We start from the raw sequence: 17853 nt of genomic DNA, 5'->3' as shown, positions 1-17853 counted from the left end.
GAACATTACCAGTTTTGGTAAGGATGTATTTGCCTTTCACTGTTGGATTTTAGATCAAGGCTGGATCTTGATGCCTTGCCTTTACAATAAATATATATATTTTGAAGATATGCATGCTTATGCACAAATACTCTTCCATTTTTGAGGAATTTCCTGGAAACACATTTTTTTCTTTCTCTTTTTCTATCCTGGTACCACAGATTATTTTGCAATTATTGTTCACGCAACCTGTCCAACAGAAATAAGGAACACTGCATATTACTGAGAACCCATGAAGGATTCCTACAAAGGGAATTTAGGATTGTTATCATAAATTTGTTTAGAATGTTGACATTACAAGGAAAATCACTTTCACTGCAAAGAGAGAGGGGTGTCAAGAAAAAAGACAATGGTAACAGAGAGAGATAATATGTAACAGTATGAGATTAAAGAGGCTTTTTTGGTGGTCCTGGTTTATGGTTCTTGGTTGGATTTACATCACTGGGAGAGGCTTCAGTTCTTTCTCACCCCAGTGCTGCCTGTTGGTAGATCTCAACTAGTCTTTCTGAAACCTGGAGTTATAAAGTACACTGGAAACTGTAGTCCATTATAATAAGACATGGTGTTAGCATCTCTCAAGTCTTGGAATGACATAGAGGTCACATATCTATAACTGTTAAACAGATTAGGAAGACTCCTAAGAGAAACCAAACTAGCCACTATTATTACTAGGAGTAGCAAGATACTGTGGACCTTTTTCTTCCGTTTCTGTCTGTGAGCATTCTCATCACAATGCAGTTGGTCTTCTCCAAAAGCTCCCTGTAACAATCCCTCTGACAATGTATTTGCTAATCCAAAGTTACACGAACAAAGGGAAATCTTTATAAATATGTTCCAACATCTTCTTGGATGCACTTGGCTGCATCAGTGTACTTCTCTGATACAAAGCAACACATAGTAATATTCTGCTTTTCAATGATGCAAATATATAGGTTTTCATAAGCTCAAGTGATCTGTGTAGCAGAGTTTCATTTCTGTATTTATGATGCTTGATTTTTCTGTTGCACAGGAATGCATTCATTTTAATTTCACATACAGGGTACAGAAAGTAATGGAGCTGATTGGGAAATTCAGTGACATGTAAAATTGGATTCCTCTGACATAAAACAGTGAATGGGATCCAGTTTTCCTTCTTTTGTTCAAATATAAGCTATGGAGTTGGGTTTCAAGGAGATAGCTTTATGAGCGCAGCTGGTTTGTATCTTTTCTGATGATGTATATTTTTCAAATTGTAAGATATTAATTATTTCCAAATGAAATTTAAATTTTTCTTAATGTCAAAATTATATGTGATACAAGAGTTCTGACTTTATAAGCTGTTTTTTCCTCATTTTATATGGTTTCTCTCTATCTTTCTTCTTTTTATTTAGGTCTTGTGACTCCTAATTGAAGGACACATTATTATCTATGCGTAGGTTCTGTTTCTAGGGTACATGACTTCAGATTGATTCAAGTGATGACTGCAAATGATCCTTAGAAAGAGTCTCAGGTTTTCCAAAAAACTTGAGGATTTGTCCAAGTCCAGCAGGTTTGCAAGAAAATATGAAGGTCAGATCACATGATGAATAGGGTCTATGAAGTTTTGGTTCTTACTCTCACTGAAGATATGAGAGTAATTCAGGGTTTATATTAAGGCAAAACTAAAAAACTGTCACTTGGTATCTCTGGCCTAATGAGTGGCATTTCAGAGATTTGTCTTAGACATTTACAGATTTCCCACACTGCCTGTCAGAGGGCAACTTTCAGAGCTGTTTGGAGATAAGCCATGATGTGATGCAGTCACCTGTGGAACATCTGGAAAAGATGTATAGTGAGAAGGTGCATTCACACATTGGCTGAAAGCTTGTGACAAACGACAAAGGCAATTCCTCTGGTTTTATACAAATTGTAGGTTGGCTTCAACTTTCCACCAACATACAAACCCAAAGCTCAATCGATGCCCATAGACAAGAAAGAAGTCACACAAAACATGCACTTCAGTAACAGCACCTTATGGCCAGTAGTGGATGATTTGGACAACACCTAAGCCTTATCCTAAGAGGGACAGACCCCAAATGTTTCTCAGCTTTATTCCTTTGCTTAGACCTACTCTTTTGTATAACTTTGACATCACTATGATCAAAGCTGCTCACTATGGTAAGCTGCTGAGAAGGAGTACTCAGTGAAGAAATGTTTGTTTTCCCTATGGTACACTTCAGACCTCAACAGTTATTCAGAAATACCTGATGGCCCACATTCATGGCCATGTGGGAGATGGTCATAGATGTCTGCTAATGAGTTTATGATTTCAGATTTAGTTTCCATCTCTTACCTCTCTATCTGCTGTTAATAATAATGAGCTCTGGGACATGATTCACTGGGAGGAGGGGGAGCCCTTAACATTTTTTTTTGTTCATTCCCACTAACAGAAGTAGTATTGGGACATAATTGTGCATGTAATCTCAGAGGTGCTTCTGCGGCATCCTTTCAAAACAGCAAAGAGCAGATTTTCAAAGATGTAAGGAAGTCTCTATTTGTTTCCCACTCTGAGAGAAGCAAAATGGTCTGAAGTCAAAAACTTTTTACATCATCCCTTTTGGGGACACTTAAAGTAAATCTGAGACCTCTTTGAAGTTATACAAGCGTCTTTCAAAGGAAGAGGTCAAAATCAGCAGAGAGTACAAACACACTGCTAAAGTATGAATTAGACACAACTTTTACTAAGGCTATACAGGGAGAAACACACAGCTTTTAAAAATGGCTTTAATTACTTCTTACTTCAGCTCAGACCACTTGTATCCCTAGAGGGAAGAATGTCTGATATAAAGAGGAGGGCTTGTTGTATTTGTAAAGATTGCCATTGTTTGGAGTGATTCAAAAGATGAAAAGGAGCCCAGTGTGAGAAAAAACAAGAGAGATCACGCAGTCCAACACCACCGAAAAGGCTCAGGGAGGCAAAGATGTGATCTCTGGGCATCATGCAATTTCTGAAATAACATCTGTTCCAATTAACCTCTTGTCCCTGAGAGTCTGAGCTCTCTATGAGGTTGAAACACAAGGTAGTTATCAAACTGTCCCCTGGCTGACAGTCTGTGAGGTGCACAGTCCCAGTGGCCAGCTCTCTGGGCCCCAGCAAGGTGAGATGCAAGGCTTGCCATCAGGGAAGAAAGACAACAAGGGAAATAATAGCAATCCCCAAATCAGCAAGATGTTCTGAAACATAAAACATCTGAAACCATGGTTAACCTTGTTAAGAAGTAACAAGGCTCAGTATATGTCAGGAGAGTGTATTTGAGACAAGGCAAGACTAGACTTCTGATGTTATTTAAAAAAAAAAGAATAAACATTCTCCATTGTAGGAAAAAAAAGGAGAAAATCAATTGTTAAAATTAATTATTGTATCATGAACAGTTTTTGAAATACCAGTTTCAAAAGTACAAAATCCAAGGAAGAAGAAACAACAAGTGAGAGGTAACTCTAGATTAATCAGTATTTGAGACACCAAAGTCATTTCTATGTCACCAGCAAACATGGCAGTGTGCAAGCAGCTGAGGTATAAAAGAGAAAAAACCCTGATATGCCTAGAGATTCATGCAACAGGTCATGATCAGCATCCAGGATTACTGATTTATCAGACAGACAGCTTTTTACAAGGTAGTGAAAGGACATCTAACTCAATCCTAGTATAGGATATATTCCTCTGGAAATCTTTATAGCTGCTCACATAGTTACCTGGGTGAGTTTTGGCCTTTACAAAAACAAACTCTTTGTGTTTACAAATGCCTAATACAAAACATGAAAAAAAGAGATACTGTGGTATCCTGGTGTATGTGTAAAGTTTCTCATGAATTATGAAGGTTAGTGGGAAAGAGGCCTTCCAGTCTGGTGTGATAAAACTTAAATTTATAAAATGCTAATGATACTCATTATTCACCTTGTGCAGCACTTTCCAAACAGGGATTTTTTTTATTGCTGTTTGTACTGAAGTTAGTGGGAGTTAGGACCATGTGTATGTCAGTAGGATCACACAGCCATACAACATTAAACGTGCAGAAACTAGGGCTGTATCCAGGAGATAGGTATTCATCATAAGTACAAAACGTGGGAAAGCATAAGTCACTTCATGATACATAACACTTCCCTGTCACAAACTCTGAGTACCCTGCACTGGGTGACCATGCTTTGGATGCCTTTTTTATGTTCTTCTGCATGCTTGACACTTAAGTGGTTTCTGGTGTTTTGTGAAGATCCAGAGAGTTTCTCTCAGATGCCCATCTCTAGCCCCTCAAGTAGTTGTTTCAGGGCTGCTGTGAAGGAACATCTTGCCATTGCTGGATACGTTTTTCCACCACATTTTTTGCTTCCAAACAATGTGGTTTGAAAACATCACCCCCATGGTGTTGGCTCTCTGGGAGCTAGGCAAAGCATCCCTCATGTGAGTCTGTCAGCTGTATTGCAGTAACTACAGTAGGAAACCAGGCCTGTTTCTTGCTGAATAACCACTTCTGGTCATGAGGTTCCTGCCCTGGTGTGGTGATCAACTCTGACAAGGAAAACCCCTATTGAAAGCCCTTGTCAAGTCAGAGAGGATTTGCTGTCTCCCTCCACTGACATGTTAGGTGCAGGAGATCTCACCTCCGCTCTTACCTGGTGGAGATGATTAATGACTTCCAGTGGCTCTAAATAACACCTAAGCTGGTAAATCTCCTGTCTCCTTCATCTTTGCTGACTGGGCAAATTTGATCTGAGCTGCTGGCTGGGCAGACTCCTCAGTCAGGACATATTAGAATGAGATGTGCCAAACCACAGTTATAAAATGATAATAAAGTTTTATTGTGTTGATGCAGGTACTACTTTTGCTTTAACCAAAATGATAACATGTCCTGGGCATGTTCCCAGGCAGAGGATGGCTGTTCATTCAGCCTCTTACTCCAATTCCTATGTAGTGACAAAGAACTTTTCCCCAGACCATGGGGTTACATCTGTCCACAAAGAGCATTTAAAAAGCCATCTTCAATCAACACTCCTTTATTGCCTTCAATTCAGTACACATATGACCTTTTTCTGTTGTTTTTTTCCAGAAAGAACAGGGGTGATGTTGCTACCTTGTTTGCTACAGGAATCCCGAGAAGAGGGTGCATATTTTAAGAACTATAGTAGTTTACCATAAGGACACCTTGCCAAGTGACCAAAACAGTCATTGTAAATTCTTTCCTTTCCTGTTTTTAATCACTTTAACCTGGTTAGATCTCTGCATTCATTCTGCTGGTTTAGATCCACTGGATGTTTTGCACCTCTGAGTAGCAATTCTTGAAATTTCCATATGCTGCTAATGAGTCACAATGAATTGTTCTTCATGCGTTAATTTACAAATCTTTCTGAAATTTACTACATCCACTTGTAAAGATTTGGTATTGATTATGTGACTCATTTCTCTGGATGAAGATTTGAATGGACTATGTTAAATTGCTATTGCTACTAATGCTGTTACTCTTACAAGTGCTAGTGAACCACTGGCTGACAATAGGCAAGAGCTTATGCACCACACAAAGGTTTTAGGGAACTTATTAGATTACTCATGAAACAGTATTTGGAGCCTGACAGAATTTAAGTGGAAAAGGTTTCTGCATAATGCTGAACTGTGAAAAAAGCTTAGGGCATCCTGACTGACCTTATATACCTACAGGGTAAGTAGCCAGTGTATAAAAACAGTAGTTGGTAAGTGTCTAGTTGCTTAACCTGAAGAAGTTAGGGTGCTTGAAGCTCAAATCCTACCTATGTCAGAGGATACTTGAACTTGAATATCTCAAATCACTCCCTCCCCCTATTCCTCTAGGTATTCAGTCAAATTGGCAGGATGCAGTCTGCTTTCTCCTTTCTTCTTGGCAACAGTGCTGCACATCTAAGACTTCTTCCCAGCTGAGAACTCTAACCTCTAAATTGTGGAGTTTTTCCAACGGCTCCAGTTCCAGCACAAAAGCTATTTATTTATGTGGTTCAGATTGGAAGGACTTCAACTGGAAGGGCTTCAGCTGAAAGACAGTCACATTCACAAATGTGTTATATAGCCTGATGATGAGACCATTTGCTCAGGAGAGAAGAGGTATCAGATATCTGCAGGCAAAAGAGGGAGTTGAAAATAAGTGTCCTTTGACCCATGATGTCCCAGTGTCTGGCTAACCCACTAAATTACTTGGGTGGAAAGGGCTTTCATCAGCTCTGGCTCTTTCTTCAGCATCTCTAAGACCAGATATGAGAATTCCTATCAGCCTTGGTCTGCAAGCATTACTACTACCTTGTGACTGCGGTGGCTTGGTTATGCGTTAGGTAAATTAGCACTGAATCCTCCTACATTAATTTTTCAGGATTTATGGGTATGTAAGTAACTCTGTATGTTCTGCACCTGAGATGAGCACCTAGGGATTTGGCACTGCAGCACTAGTCACCACAGTACTCAGGACTTTTGCAGGGTCTGTTTTTCACCCTCTAAATCAGGTAGTTCTCTGTGTCTAGCAGTGGGAAATGTCTTTGGCAGAAACATAGGTCCTAGGCAACTGAGAGGTATTTTTCAGACTTCAGATCTTAAAAAGGCAGTTAGATGCCTATGTGCCCTAGTGGCATTAGGGTCTGCTCTTCAAACACAACCAAGGACTGCACAGCACAAGGAAAGTATCATGATTTGGGTCCCTGCAAAATATGTTTTGAACAGGTGTCTGATGCATCCACCCAAGGTCAGAAAGTGTGAATAAAATCACAGCATCTTTTGCGAGGTGGAGAAAAGTCAATCTGGAGTGCGAGCAAAACAACTATGTTAGAATCTCCCAGTGTGAAAACATAAGGATGAGTCAATGGTGTAAGCAAGGACCAGCCCTTAAAAGAAAGGACAGAAAGCAGTCAAAAGCCATGAAAGGGGACAAAGTTCTCAAATGTACTTTAAGAAAAGTATGGTTTTAAATCTGTCTGATTTCTGTATTTGTGTCACATACTAGGATCTGGATGCTCTTGAGCTATGATGCTGATGATTATTCTTCCTGCTACTATCAGCACATCCAAGGTCACTTGCTCTGTTTCATCTCACCTGGGTCAGGAAGGCACTGCTGACTCACTGTGCTTTAAGGAAAAGTGGTGTGTGTGGGTGAGGATTAGGTGCAGGGGAACTCATAGCATCCATCGCGTCATCTAAAACAAGCCCCTTCAATGAACGGCCAGTGAGTCCTCATGTCACTGCCTTGAGCTTTGCCATATCCCCCAGGTGGGCTTCTCCAGATGCCCAGTGCAGACAACCACCCAGCACAGGGATGGGTGGGTATGCACAACCCTACTGTGCCACTGCAGCAGGACAGTGGTTAGAGTCATGATGGACAACTTCATGTGCTGTTGTTTTCTTCTGGGGCCAAGTTATGTTGGGATGGGTCTAGCTTTAGGTCTACAGCATTGAGTATGCACTGAGGACAGATCCTACTGCTGACTGTAGTGGCTGGCCAATATGATGGAAAGAGGATGGCCATCGTGGTGCTTTTTGGGTGTGATGGGGATCTTTGTAGCTGCAGTAGTCCAGAGAGTCTGTGAGGGAGATCTAGAGCCTTGGTTTGGAACACCAGTGTGGTGGTGGGGACCCCTTTTCTCCCTTCCTTCCTTGCTCAAGCCCCAGATGGATACAGAGCACTGAAGATCCCTTTCTGATTTGGGTCAGTTGGTTTTCCCAGGTTATTCCATTTTCTCCCTTAAAATATCAGTGTAGAACCTTGCACCGGGGACAGTTATGAGCAGCCAGAATATTTCTCACAATTACCTTCAAGTTATTTTAGCTAATACTAAACTAGTCCTGTGTAAACAAGGGGCTTATACAATCAAATTACCCCGTGTGGTAGGGTGTTAGCTCTCACCAAAGCTTTCCCCACTCGTATGGCTCTTTTTTGAATCTGCTCTTAGTAACTAGTATTGGACATTTGCACTGCAACTTTTCCTTCACTGATAACACTAATTCATCTGTCTTGCCTTTACTCAGCTGCTGACTTTCACAAAGCTTGTGAGAACATAAATACATTTGAGACTTCTACCTCTTTTTTTAAATTGGGTTATAACTAGTCAGGGGTTTCAATAGTCTTTAGGAGGACATAAGACAGACAGATAACAGGACCTCATAAGTTCCACTGCCCTAGGAAGACAGGCTAAAGGACAGATTTCTTTTTTCCTAACAGTCCTTAAAGGACTCTGTGATGAAAAGACAGGCCTGGAAGGCTAAATAGTAAGGAAGGCATCATAAAAAGCAATAGCATTTTTTAAAAAATACAAGGTGAAATAATTCCCTCTTTCAATTAACTTCCATCTGATTGGTGATACATCACATTTATGCAGGGAAATAGGTTTCTGAAAAATGCATTAGCCACACATGTGAACAATTTTTATAAATGGCTTCTTCGCTAAACCTTTTATGAGTAGATGATTAGTAGATGCAACCCTCTCTACATACTATAAACAGAAGGAGATCTTGGATCTCCCAGGGAATCTCTCAAAGAAGGGACGGACCAAGACATAAGTGGAGCCTGTCTGTGTCAATGGTCCCCAAGCCTTAAGTTTAGAGTATTCACTCCTGATTGAGTGCATATGAACACAGAAAATAGCCAAACGGTTAAAACTTGGACCTATCAGGTGGTTTTGGAAGATTTTTGACCAAATGTTCTGTTTCCAGGTAATTATGTTGCATATTGCAGATTGTGAAGGGAACAGTGGGATGCTATGTGTTCATTTCCTCCCTGGTAGAGCTCTGGTTGGAGGGCTTTGCTCTAAAGTATGTGTTCACATCCCACCACAAACTTAAGTGTTAGTGCCTCTGGTCTGGAGCTCTGCAAACAGACCAGCCCTGACATTAATTTTTGTTGAGCAGGAAGTTCAATCAACCAACAGTTTTTCATCTATAGCTTGGTGTCTGCATGCAGAAGTGAGGAATTTTGCTTGCTAACGCATGTGTCTATCTATGCCCATAGTCAGACCAGCATCATCAGACTAAGGGTATACTATCAAATTCTGGCACCACTGTAAGCTTTCACAACAACAAAAACTGCCCAGGAAAATTGAACAACTGCCGACAAGTGAAGAAAATAGACGTGAATAAAAATGCAGTGTTTTCCCATGGTAGTTCAATTTGACCTAACTTCAGATTTCAATTCTGGGATTTCGAACCCCTTTCAGTGGCCCCAGGACTACAGATTTGGCTTCCCTCTGCCTTTGAACCAGTGATGTTTTCTGAGAGACTTGATGTTGTAGGCACAATCTCATAACATCCATAGACAGGGCAATGCTCCTGGGGCTGGTGGGTTTCTAAACCAGCAGTGACATAAGAACTTTCAAATTCATGAATCTGTATATAACTTGGACAATTAGAGGAGAGCAAACTAAAAACCAAGGCCCTTCCTTCTTACGGTTCTCAAGGGAGGAAAATGAGCTGAGTAAGCCCAGTGGAGTCTGTGATAACTTCTGACTGGACCCACTGGATCCCAAGGACCAACAGGCCACTTCACCTGCAGACAAAGTGTTGTCATCTGTGGCAGCCGTGAACGATAGCAATTTCACCCAATGGTGGGTCTGGAGTCTAGCCAGGTAGTTGCAATCACACCTTTGTCAGAAGTCCTGCCACCTGTTGCAACTTTCATTGCATGTGACGGGTCTCCAGGATTCCTGTCTCCTCCCGAAGCATTCAGATTGACTTTCTGAACTTTCTGAAATATTTTACTGAAAACGTATATAGAAAATGCAGTGGAATTACCTATGCTAGTATGGCTGCCATGAAATGTGAGATTAGCCATACATCAAAGGGTCAGATTTAGCTCTGCATGCCATGTCAGGATATGTGTCAGACCTGTTATAGAAAGAAAGTGACTGAAGCAGAGTCAGGGTGACCTACCTTTCATACCAGACCTCATATTGGTCTCTGATACAAGCATTTTGCATAACTTATTTTTAACACAGGTCTTTCAAATGAATTGAACAAGAAAGGAATTAGGCCAATGCTGAGGACTTGTGAAAATCCCACCTACAACATTGTCAGGAACTGACCATCCAGTATGAACTGGAGAAAGAACAGATGGCTTGAAATCTTATAGCCTAAATCCTATTAAGATATAACAGTTTGCTTTTCCTGCGTAGCTTGAGAAGATAAGAAATGAAGACTCTAGTTAGCAAAATATGTCTTTAAGTGTTTTGTACTTCCCTTTGTCGATGACATTTTAAGAGCTGTAGAGAGAAAGACCCAGGAAAAGCCTAAGGGGACAATCTTGACAGAACTCCAGCTAGTAATTCTTTTAGGATTTATACTTCAGTCCTGCTCTCCAGTGTTTGTCATATCTGCAGGGAGGCTGGAGAATTATTCCTCTTCCTTCACATTTTCCTTTCCCCATTTAGATGCATTGATTTTCTCTTCTGCTTTTCTGTGTGGTTGAAATTACCATTGTACTGTTATCCCAAAATCACAGCACCTTTGACTTCCGCACTTGCCAGATGAGGGTTTACAGGCCCACCCTGTTGAATCCTGCCAGAGGTTTCAGAATCCCTGAAACAGGAGGTCAAAGGACCAGGGAGGTCAAGGGGGAGGGAAGAAAATATTGCAAGCCCTATCTTGTCGGGTCTGTAGTTAGGGCTCAGCTGTAGGAGCCATGGAGTCTGACCTGCAGGGAGCCAACGGCTCCTCTCGAGGCGGCTCATGGTCACACCGATTGCTCTGCAACAAACACTCAATAATGCTGTGGCGGCTGCTGAGCTGCAGCCGCTGCTGGTGACACCACTCATTATTATCTCCCTCTTACCATCTGCTGATTTTATGGATAGCTTGCCTTTTGCTTTCCACTTAGGTTAGAAGTTTGTGGACCCTAATTCTTCTTTGGAGAGATTCTATCTAGCACCAATGGAGAAAACGAATATTGATAGCACTTCTGTGGAAGGGCACTCTCTGACTTCCACGGGATCTTTGCCAGAGGACAAACACTACCATTTGACTATTCATCTTCAGATCTGACCAGGGATCTGAAAGTTAGGGGGAGTCTTGTGCAAAGTTTGACACTAATGCAAGATTCCAGGGTGGCCGGTCCGGGACAGACTGCCCAGCCAGGGTGGCTCCTTTTCTCCAACAGCTGGAGAGCTGCAGGCAGTAGCAGCATTGTGTAGTAGCATAATATTATATATAGCAGGAATAATACAAAATGAATGTGTGTTTCTCTTAGAGTGAACGAATGAATTGCAATCCCAGATCCAGAAAATTTGGAGCTAGGGAGCATGCTGTGAAACTGTTAATAAAGAAATAAGTTTGCTGTAAATGGCATCATAGCTTTTCTTTAAAATAAAATGTTTGACGGCTTTGGGGCTTCATCTGATTTCAGATACAGAATACATATCACAGCTTATGCTGTAAAAACAGCTGCTAAGCCTGGCCACATGTATACACAGATGCTGATTTTACAACACATGCAGTGACAGGCACCTGAGAAACTGAGATCAGTAAAAAAATGATAATGTGTTCCTGACACCACAGAGTGTGAAGGGAATTTACAGTGAATAGAGATAGTTAAAGTAAAAATGTAAGTGAATGCAGGGCTCTGAGATAATAGCCACAGCATCTTCAGTCCTTTATTCCTCCCAAAGTAAATAGGTAAGTGAGCAACAATACATCTGCTGGAGAGCCCATTAACACTAATGGTGTTACAATATCAAGCAGAGCTGAAGGGTGAACTTCAAAAAAGTCACCAGTGAAGGTGTCTGGGAGGCAGTTCTGTTGCCTGGAAGTAGAATGAACCCTGAAAATTCAAAACTGTTTTCAGACTAGAAGTCCCAAGGTATTTCCTTTTGGAAAATACAGGAAACTGTGGTTTCCAAAATAAAACTCGTTCCCTGGCATTTCAACCGCTTCACCTGCGTGAGTGAAATAGGGCCAGGAACCCCAGAAAGTCCTGACTGTGGTCTGCATGACACCTGCCATGCCAGCCTCCCACCAGCAGCATCACGGGTGGACAAAAGGCACTTTTGGCTGCCCCATCCTCGTCCTGTCAACCCGGCAGGGGACAGGCGGGATTCCACACGGAGCTGCCTGTGCCTCCCAGGGCCCGGGTCCGGAGGGTGGGTGGCTGCAGGTGCAGAGGTCCAAACACCACGGCATCCTCGGTAAAGACACCCAGGCCCGCGGTAAAACACCGACAAGAGCTGTCTCTCTGGCCTGCCTGCCCTTCAAAGCCTGTCCGAGGTCGGTTAAAATAACGCAGGTTGGTTTTGGTGAACTAGCTAATTCCGATGAATAATAGGATGGAGAATTGTGCTTGCCAGCTCTGCTTTCCAGCTCAGTTTAAAGGCCCTAGGTGTGGTGCTCTGGTAGCTCTGAGGAGTTTGCAAGCAAATAATATTAATGGATTTTTTTGTTTAGATTTTATTTAGGATAGGCACATTCAGGGTGAAAATAGAAGCTTTCAGGGTGTTTAGGATAAAAATTACAGAACTATTTAGAATAGATTCATGGATCTATGGGTCTAGAGGTTCGCTGTGCTACAGGTTACTACAGGTAATAATTTTCTCCTTTGCAAATCAACACACCCATACTAAAAACAATACAAAGCTTAACTGAAGCAGTACTACAGCTCCTAAAAAAGAATTTAAGCACCAGAATGTTACTGGAATGATGGCTAGCTAGATGTTGAAATATCTCTAAAAACCCAGGCTTGAGAACTTATTGGAATTTTTAGTAGCAGTGTTTTGCTAAGGAAGGCAGCACCAGGGATTAAAGGTGTGACTGTGTCTTTTGTGGAGTGGCTGGGTAGACTGAATTATTAAGGGCATTGAGCTCCAGAGAAGAATGAAAATTGCTTTAGAGTAAAGGTGATCTAAATGGAGAGCTTTAATTTTAAACCTTTTGAACTACAGGAGTGGATTAAGGTCATGTTTGAAAGATTAGATTCTGCTGCCTCAGTTTTGGCTTTGTTTCAAATGACAAATCCAAGTGCAGATAACTTTCAGCTCTGTGGTCCTCTAAGAAAGACCAGTGTGAGTTCAGGCTCATGGTGACCAACTGTAGCACCCTCTAAGGAAGGGATGAACTGGCTGACTTGCCTCCAATCCTGGCTAGCAGGCAGTCCTTGCCACCAGTCAGTCCCCAATATGGGGATGAACTCAGGTTTTTTAATCAGGCCATTGTTTATAAAATGTCAGATACCTCTTCAGGCACCACAAAGACCATCAGCTACAGCATAAGCTGAAACCAGCTAAAACATGCCAAACCTGCACATGCTAAATTTATTGAAGAGAGAAGAGTCCATACTGTTGTCCCCAACGTTTCTCAAGGAGACGACAGAAGGAAATTCACGTTTACATGCTCACCTATGGCTCCAGAAAGTCAAACATCAGACCTTATATTTCTATTATCTTCCATAAATTCAGAAGATTTTTGAGATGGCTGTATTTGTATGCATTCACTGGTATTTTCTGATGTTAGGACTTTTATGTCAATTTTTACGCTACAGCTAGTGCCATAAAGTCATCTTTCTTTCTTTAATAATTGAAGATGTTGATTTTTATTCTGTTAAGGAATGAGCTGGCCTTTTTTAGCTCCTGCTTTTAATCCTTCTGATTTGATCTCCAGTGACAAGTTATCTTGAATAAAGTTTCTGGGGGTTACTTAGTCCCTCATTGTGAAGGAAGTGTTTATAGATATGAGTTTCTGTTTTGATTCAAACCCACTTTAATTTGTTTCAATTTGTTTGGCTTTTTTTTTATACCTTGGTTAACCGGTTTAATTGACTTTTCTCTAATACATGATAACCTTCACAGATAAACAATTTTCTCTCAATTATGAATAAAAACCTGGGTGTCTTTCAACCCTCTTGAATATGTGAATTAATGCACTTGATAGCAGGATTGCACTGTAGGTGCTGAGACTTTATACGTATACTGTATTGGAAAGGAAGCCGTATAAAAACTATTGTTGTTGGGAACACAGAAGGGGACCTTTCTTGCAGGCTCCTGGAAAGCCTGTGGAAGAGAGCACCTACCTGAAAAAGACAGGAAAAACCCTTGCAATGCTTTTTAAAGTTTTAAGGCAATTTAAGAATATATAGCAACCCTTAAACACACACTAACAAGCTCTGAATGCAACTAGAGGGTATGTTCAAGGGTTAAACGTCTCTTTCCCCTTACCTTTGTGTTTGTTTGTCAGAACAGGGTAAGGAAGGAGCTGTGTAAAAGGAAAAAGCTTTTCTCTGCTACAGCAGTGCTCCATGGGAGAGCTCTGCAGGCATCATCCACTGGACTGAAATAAAAAAGGGCACTGGTTTGGGAGGAGGAGACAAAGAGGCAGTTTCCTTCTCAAGACATAGCAATCTGTGGGAAAGTATGTATTGGAGTTGACTCTCCTTTTTCAATGAGAAAAGAATGACCTGGAAGTCACGTTGCCAGGATGATACAAGCAGAGTGTGGGAGAACTGTGTGGTTTTTTTTCTTTTTGGACTCTTATCCTCTTTGCTTGTATTGGCCTGAATATAAGAGGGTGTTGAATCTAAGGCAACCATTTATTTTCAAGAAACAGGAGAGAAATAGATCAAGATCATGTGGGAAAGAAAAGGAAATTCCCAAGCAGCCTACACTCATGCTTCTTCAATCCCTATCATGTCCCTGCAGCTCATCCCAGCTCAGCAACACCTGTGCTTTGCTGATCCACCAAGTAACTCTGTGTCCTTCCCACAGTCTCCTCCTTCACACTTCATTTGCTGGAGATGCTGATGCAACACAGCAGACATCAGCATGGGTACCTCTCTGCCCGGCTCTGGATTTAGGAGGTGATAATAAGGATATACAGGTCTCCTAGCATCCTTGATCAAGCAAAGATTAAGCAGAAAGCCACGCAAATAGCGGTGCTCTCGAGTCACACACGAGGACCCACCTGTGCAGCCAAGTGCAGGCAGACCCCTCAGCAGCATGCTGAGCTAGCTAGGTCAGTGCTGTGTCTGAGCCATGCACGCACTTACTTGGTTTCCCAGTGAGAAATGCCTCTTGCCTGGCCTTGTCAGAGAAGGGCAGAGCAAGCTTTGTTGTATCAGCCTTGAACTGCTCACAACTTGGGTTCCTCCTGCTGCAGGTCCTGGAGCTCCTGTTCTAGCAGATGCTGCTTTTGTGGGGGCAGACGTTCAGGTCAGGGAATTCTGTAGATCCTTGTAATTCATGAATATACAATGGGTTTTCTTATATCATAATTTCTGAAAACAAATGCCACATACTATATTCAGAACTATCAATATTTCAGTGGGCTGTATACAAATCATTAGTCTCATGGGCTCCTTTTTTTTTTGTGGTAACGCGCAACTTCTTTTAGCTTTTGAAACTAAAGTGATATTCCTAATGCACTGTCTCTCAGGACATATGAGAGAATGTAACATTATTCAGCCAGTTCAATAAAAATCAACTGATGAAATACTATTGAAATAAACATTGAACGTAGTTCCTAAATAGTTCATGGGGCTATGTCTTAAAATGAATCAATAATAAAGCAGATATACTCAACTTTAGCCAAGTGAATAGATTTTACCTTAAAAATAGCACATAGTTTGACTCGCATCTTCTTAATACAGTTGGAAAATCAAACAGTATCCCATGATCAATATCATAGACATAAATGAATTTTTGCATCTAAATGTGTTGAGTAAACACTATATCTAGTGTAAATACATGTATTTATTGGTGGTGTTAGGAAACATCTCCAGATAAGAGCCTCTACAGATATAACAAAGAGAGAAACCCTATGCACTAATGTAAGAGTGATTGAAGCCTTGACTGTATGTAACTGTTCATATTCACCTGGTGAACTAAATTCTAGAATCTACTATTAGCTGTAGGACATAGCTAAATCTTGATATATGAAAGTCAGCTATAAGTATCAGTGTCGACACCATTTTTCTAGTACAGAGGATATGGGAAGGATGAGCGTGCAGTATGTAATGCAGTTTTCTATCATCCTTTGTGACCTGTATCCTCAAGTAGTTTTGGAAACGGAGCAAGGTGAATATACTTCTTCTCTACAAAATAAACATTACTGAAAAGAATTAATAAAAAAGCCTGATATATGTACACTAACAGGCTGAGTTTTAAGGCAGAATCCAACTTAAATACATGGAGCATCCCTGCTAAGAGCACCAGCAGCATCTTGAACCCAGTAGCTTTGCTCAGTCTGGGCTGAAGAGGCTGGAGCCTGTCTGGCAGCACCTGTTATTTCCAAACATGATAAATTCTGTCCACTTTCTACAGTCTAAGAGAAAAAGAATTTCGTTAGTAACAGCTCTAAAACTTCATGTTCCTGACACTGGTAGTCTAATTTTTTTCTACTTCTACTGTATTTAGAGAGAAGGCAAAGCAGACTTATTCTTTGCAGGACTGCTGGAGGATCAGACAGCCCAGTGGGGACACCTGTAGGGTTTGCTGGCAGGTGACACATGCTTGATGGCCTCCCGAACAAGCTTTGGATTTTTTCTCGTTTTTTCCATATCTTTATGATTCTAAGAAATATTTAAATTAACATCACAAAAAGAACGAGGGACCGAAGTCTCTTGCATCACAGTTTAAGACAACCTTGTGCTTCAGGATGAGGATGAGGACACATTCAGCTAGGCAAGGGCTCCCTGCAAACCCCTCTGAAGACATAGTCCACACAGACACTTCCTTGGAAGCAGCCGGGCTTTTCCCTGTTGGAAACAGAATGCTGTGCTAGATGGACCATGTGTCTCATCCACCATGGCAGTTTCTGTGCTCTTGCCTGCTCCAGGGATGCTTCAGTAAACTGTGTCAGGAATCTGGGGCCAAATGTGACCACGAATCCTAAAAAAATGTTCTGCATAGATATGCTACAGAATTTGCCTGTGGCCAGTAATGCTGACCATGTTTCCTAACATGAAAAAGATGAATACATAAATGCTCTGCTGGCAGTGTATCGGAAAAAGAGGCTGTTAGGGCTTGCAGAAGAAACATCCTGAATAGGAGCAGCATGCGTGACATCTAAAGAGAAGAAAAAAAAAAGAATGAGTCTGAGTAGAAGTGAATTAGTAATGACAGAAATTAAAATCTCTATTTTTAAAAAGATGTTAAAATGTCTGAGTGATTCATGCATTTCAGATCTCTTTGATCTGTTTCCTTAGTTGGATTTGAATATGTTTTAGATAAGTTATGTTGTCTCTGTTAGCAAGGAGATTGTGAAGTCCTATGTTCAAATCAAATTTAAAATGATTTTTTTAACTGGTGGCTGGCTGTAAGTATAGATTTTGCTTTCACATGTTTTATCGTTAGGCTAGCATTCATAGCAACTAATAGTATTTAACCCTTGCAAACAGTCTGGCCTGATGCTATTTCTGCAAACTGGTCTTTCCCAAACTTAAAAAAATGGAATTTTTCATCAGGAAAATGAACCCAAATCATACTCTTCACCTCTAAATGTCCTATGTTGTATTTAAAGCTTGCCCTTTCTCTTTTTAGGTATACCATGCTGCAAGCAGTGGGAATCTCTACTGCTACCCTTCCAGCACTGTTCTGCAACAAGGATAAATATCCAGGTTCCCTATACAGTAGCCTATATGTTGCTGAGTCACACCATTTTTTGCAAGTGCCATGCTATGTGGGATTATAAGCAAAGCTCCAGCTCCTGGATCCACACAGATGTGCTTTAGCTACCATTTAGGCCATACGTAAAATATTCTCTCTCTCCTAGTCAGACAGCAAAGTTTCCAATTCTGAATAAATGTGTTAAAAAATCAGAAGGATTTGATAAACATAATAAACATAAAGTGTAGACCTCCTGGCATTTGAAACAATCTCATGATTATA

The sequence above is a fragment of the Tyto alba genome, unplaced genomic scaffold (assembly GCF_018691265.1).
Source record: "Tyto alba isolate M040663 unplaced genomic scaffold, T.alba_DEE_v4.0 Super-Scaffold_9, whole genome shotgun sequence".
Lineage (NCBI taxonomy): Eukaryota > Metazoa > Chordata > Aves > Strigiformes > Tytonidae > Tyto > Tyto alba.
Note: the sequence above shows the minus strand (reverse complement) of the source record.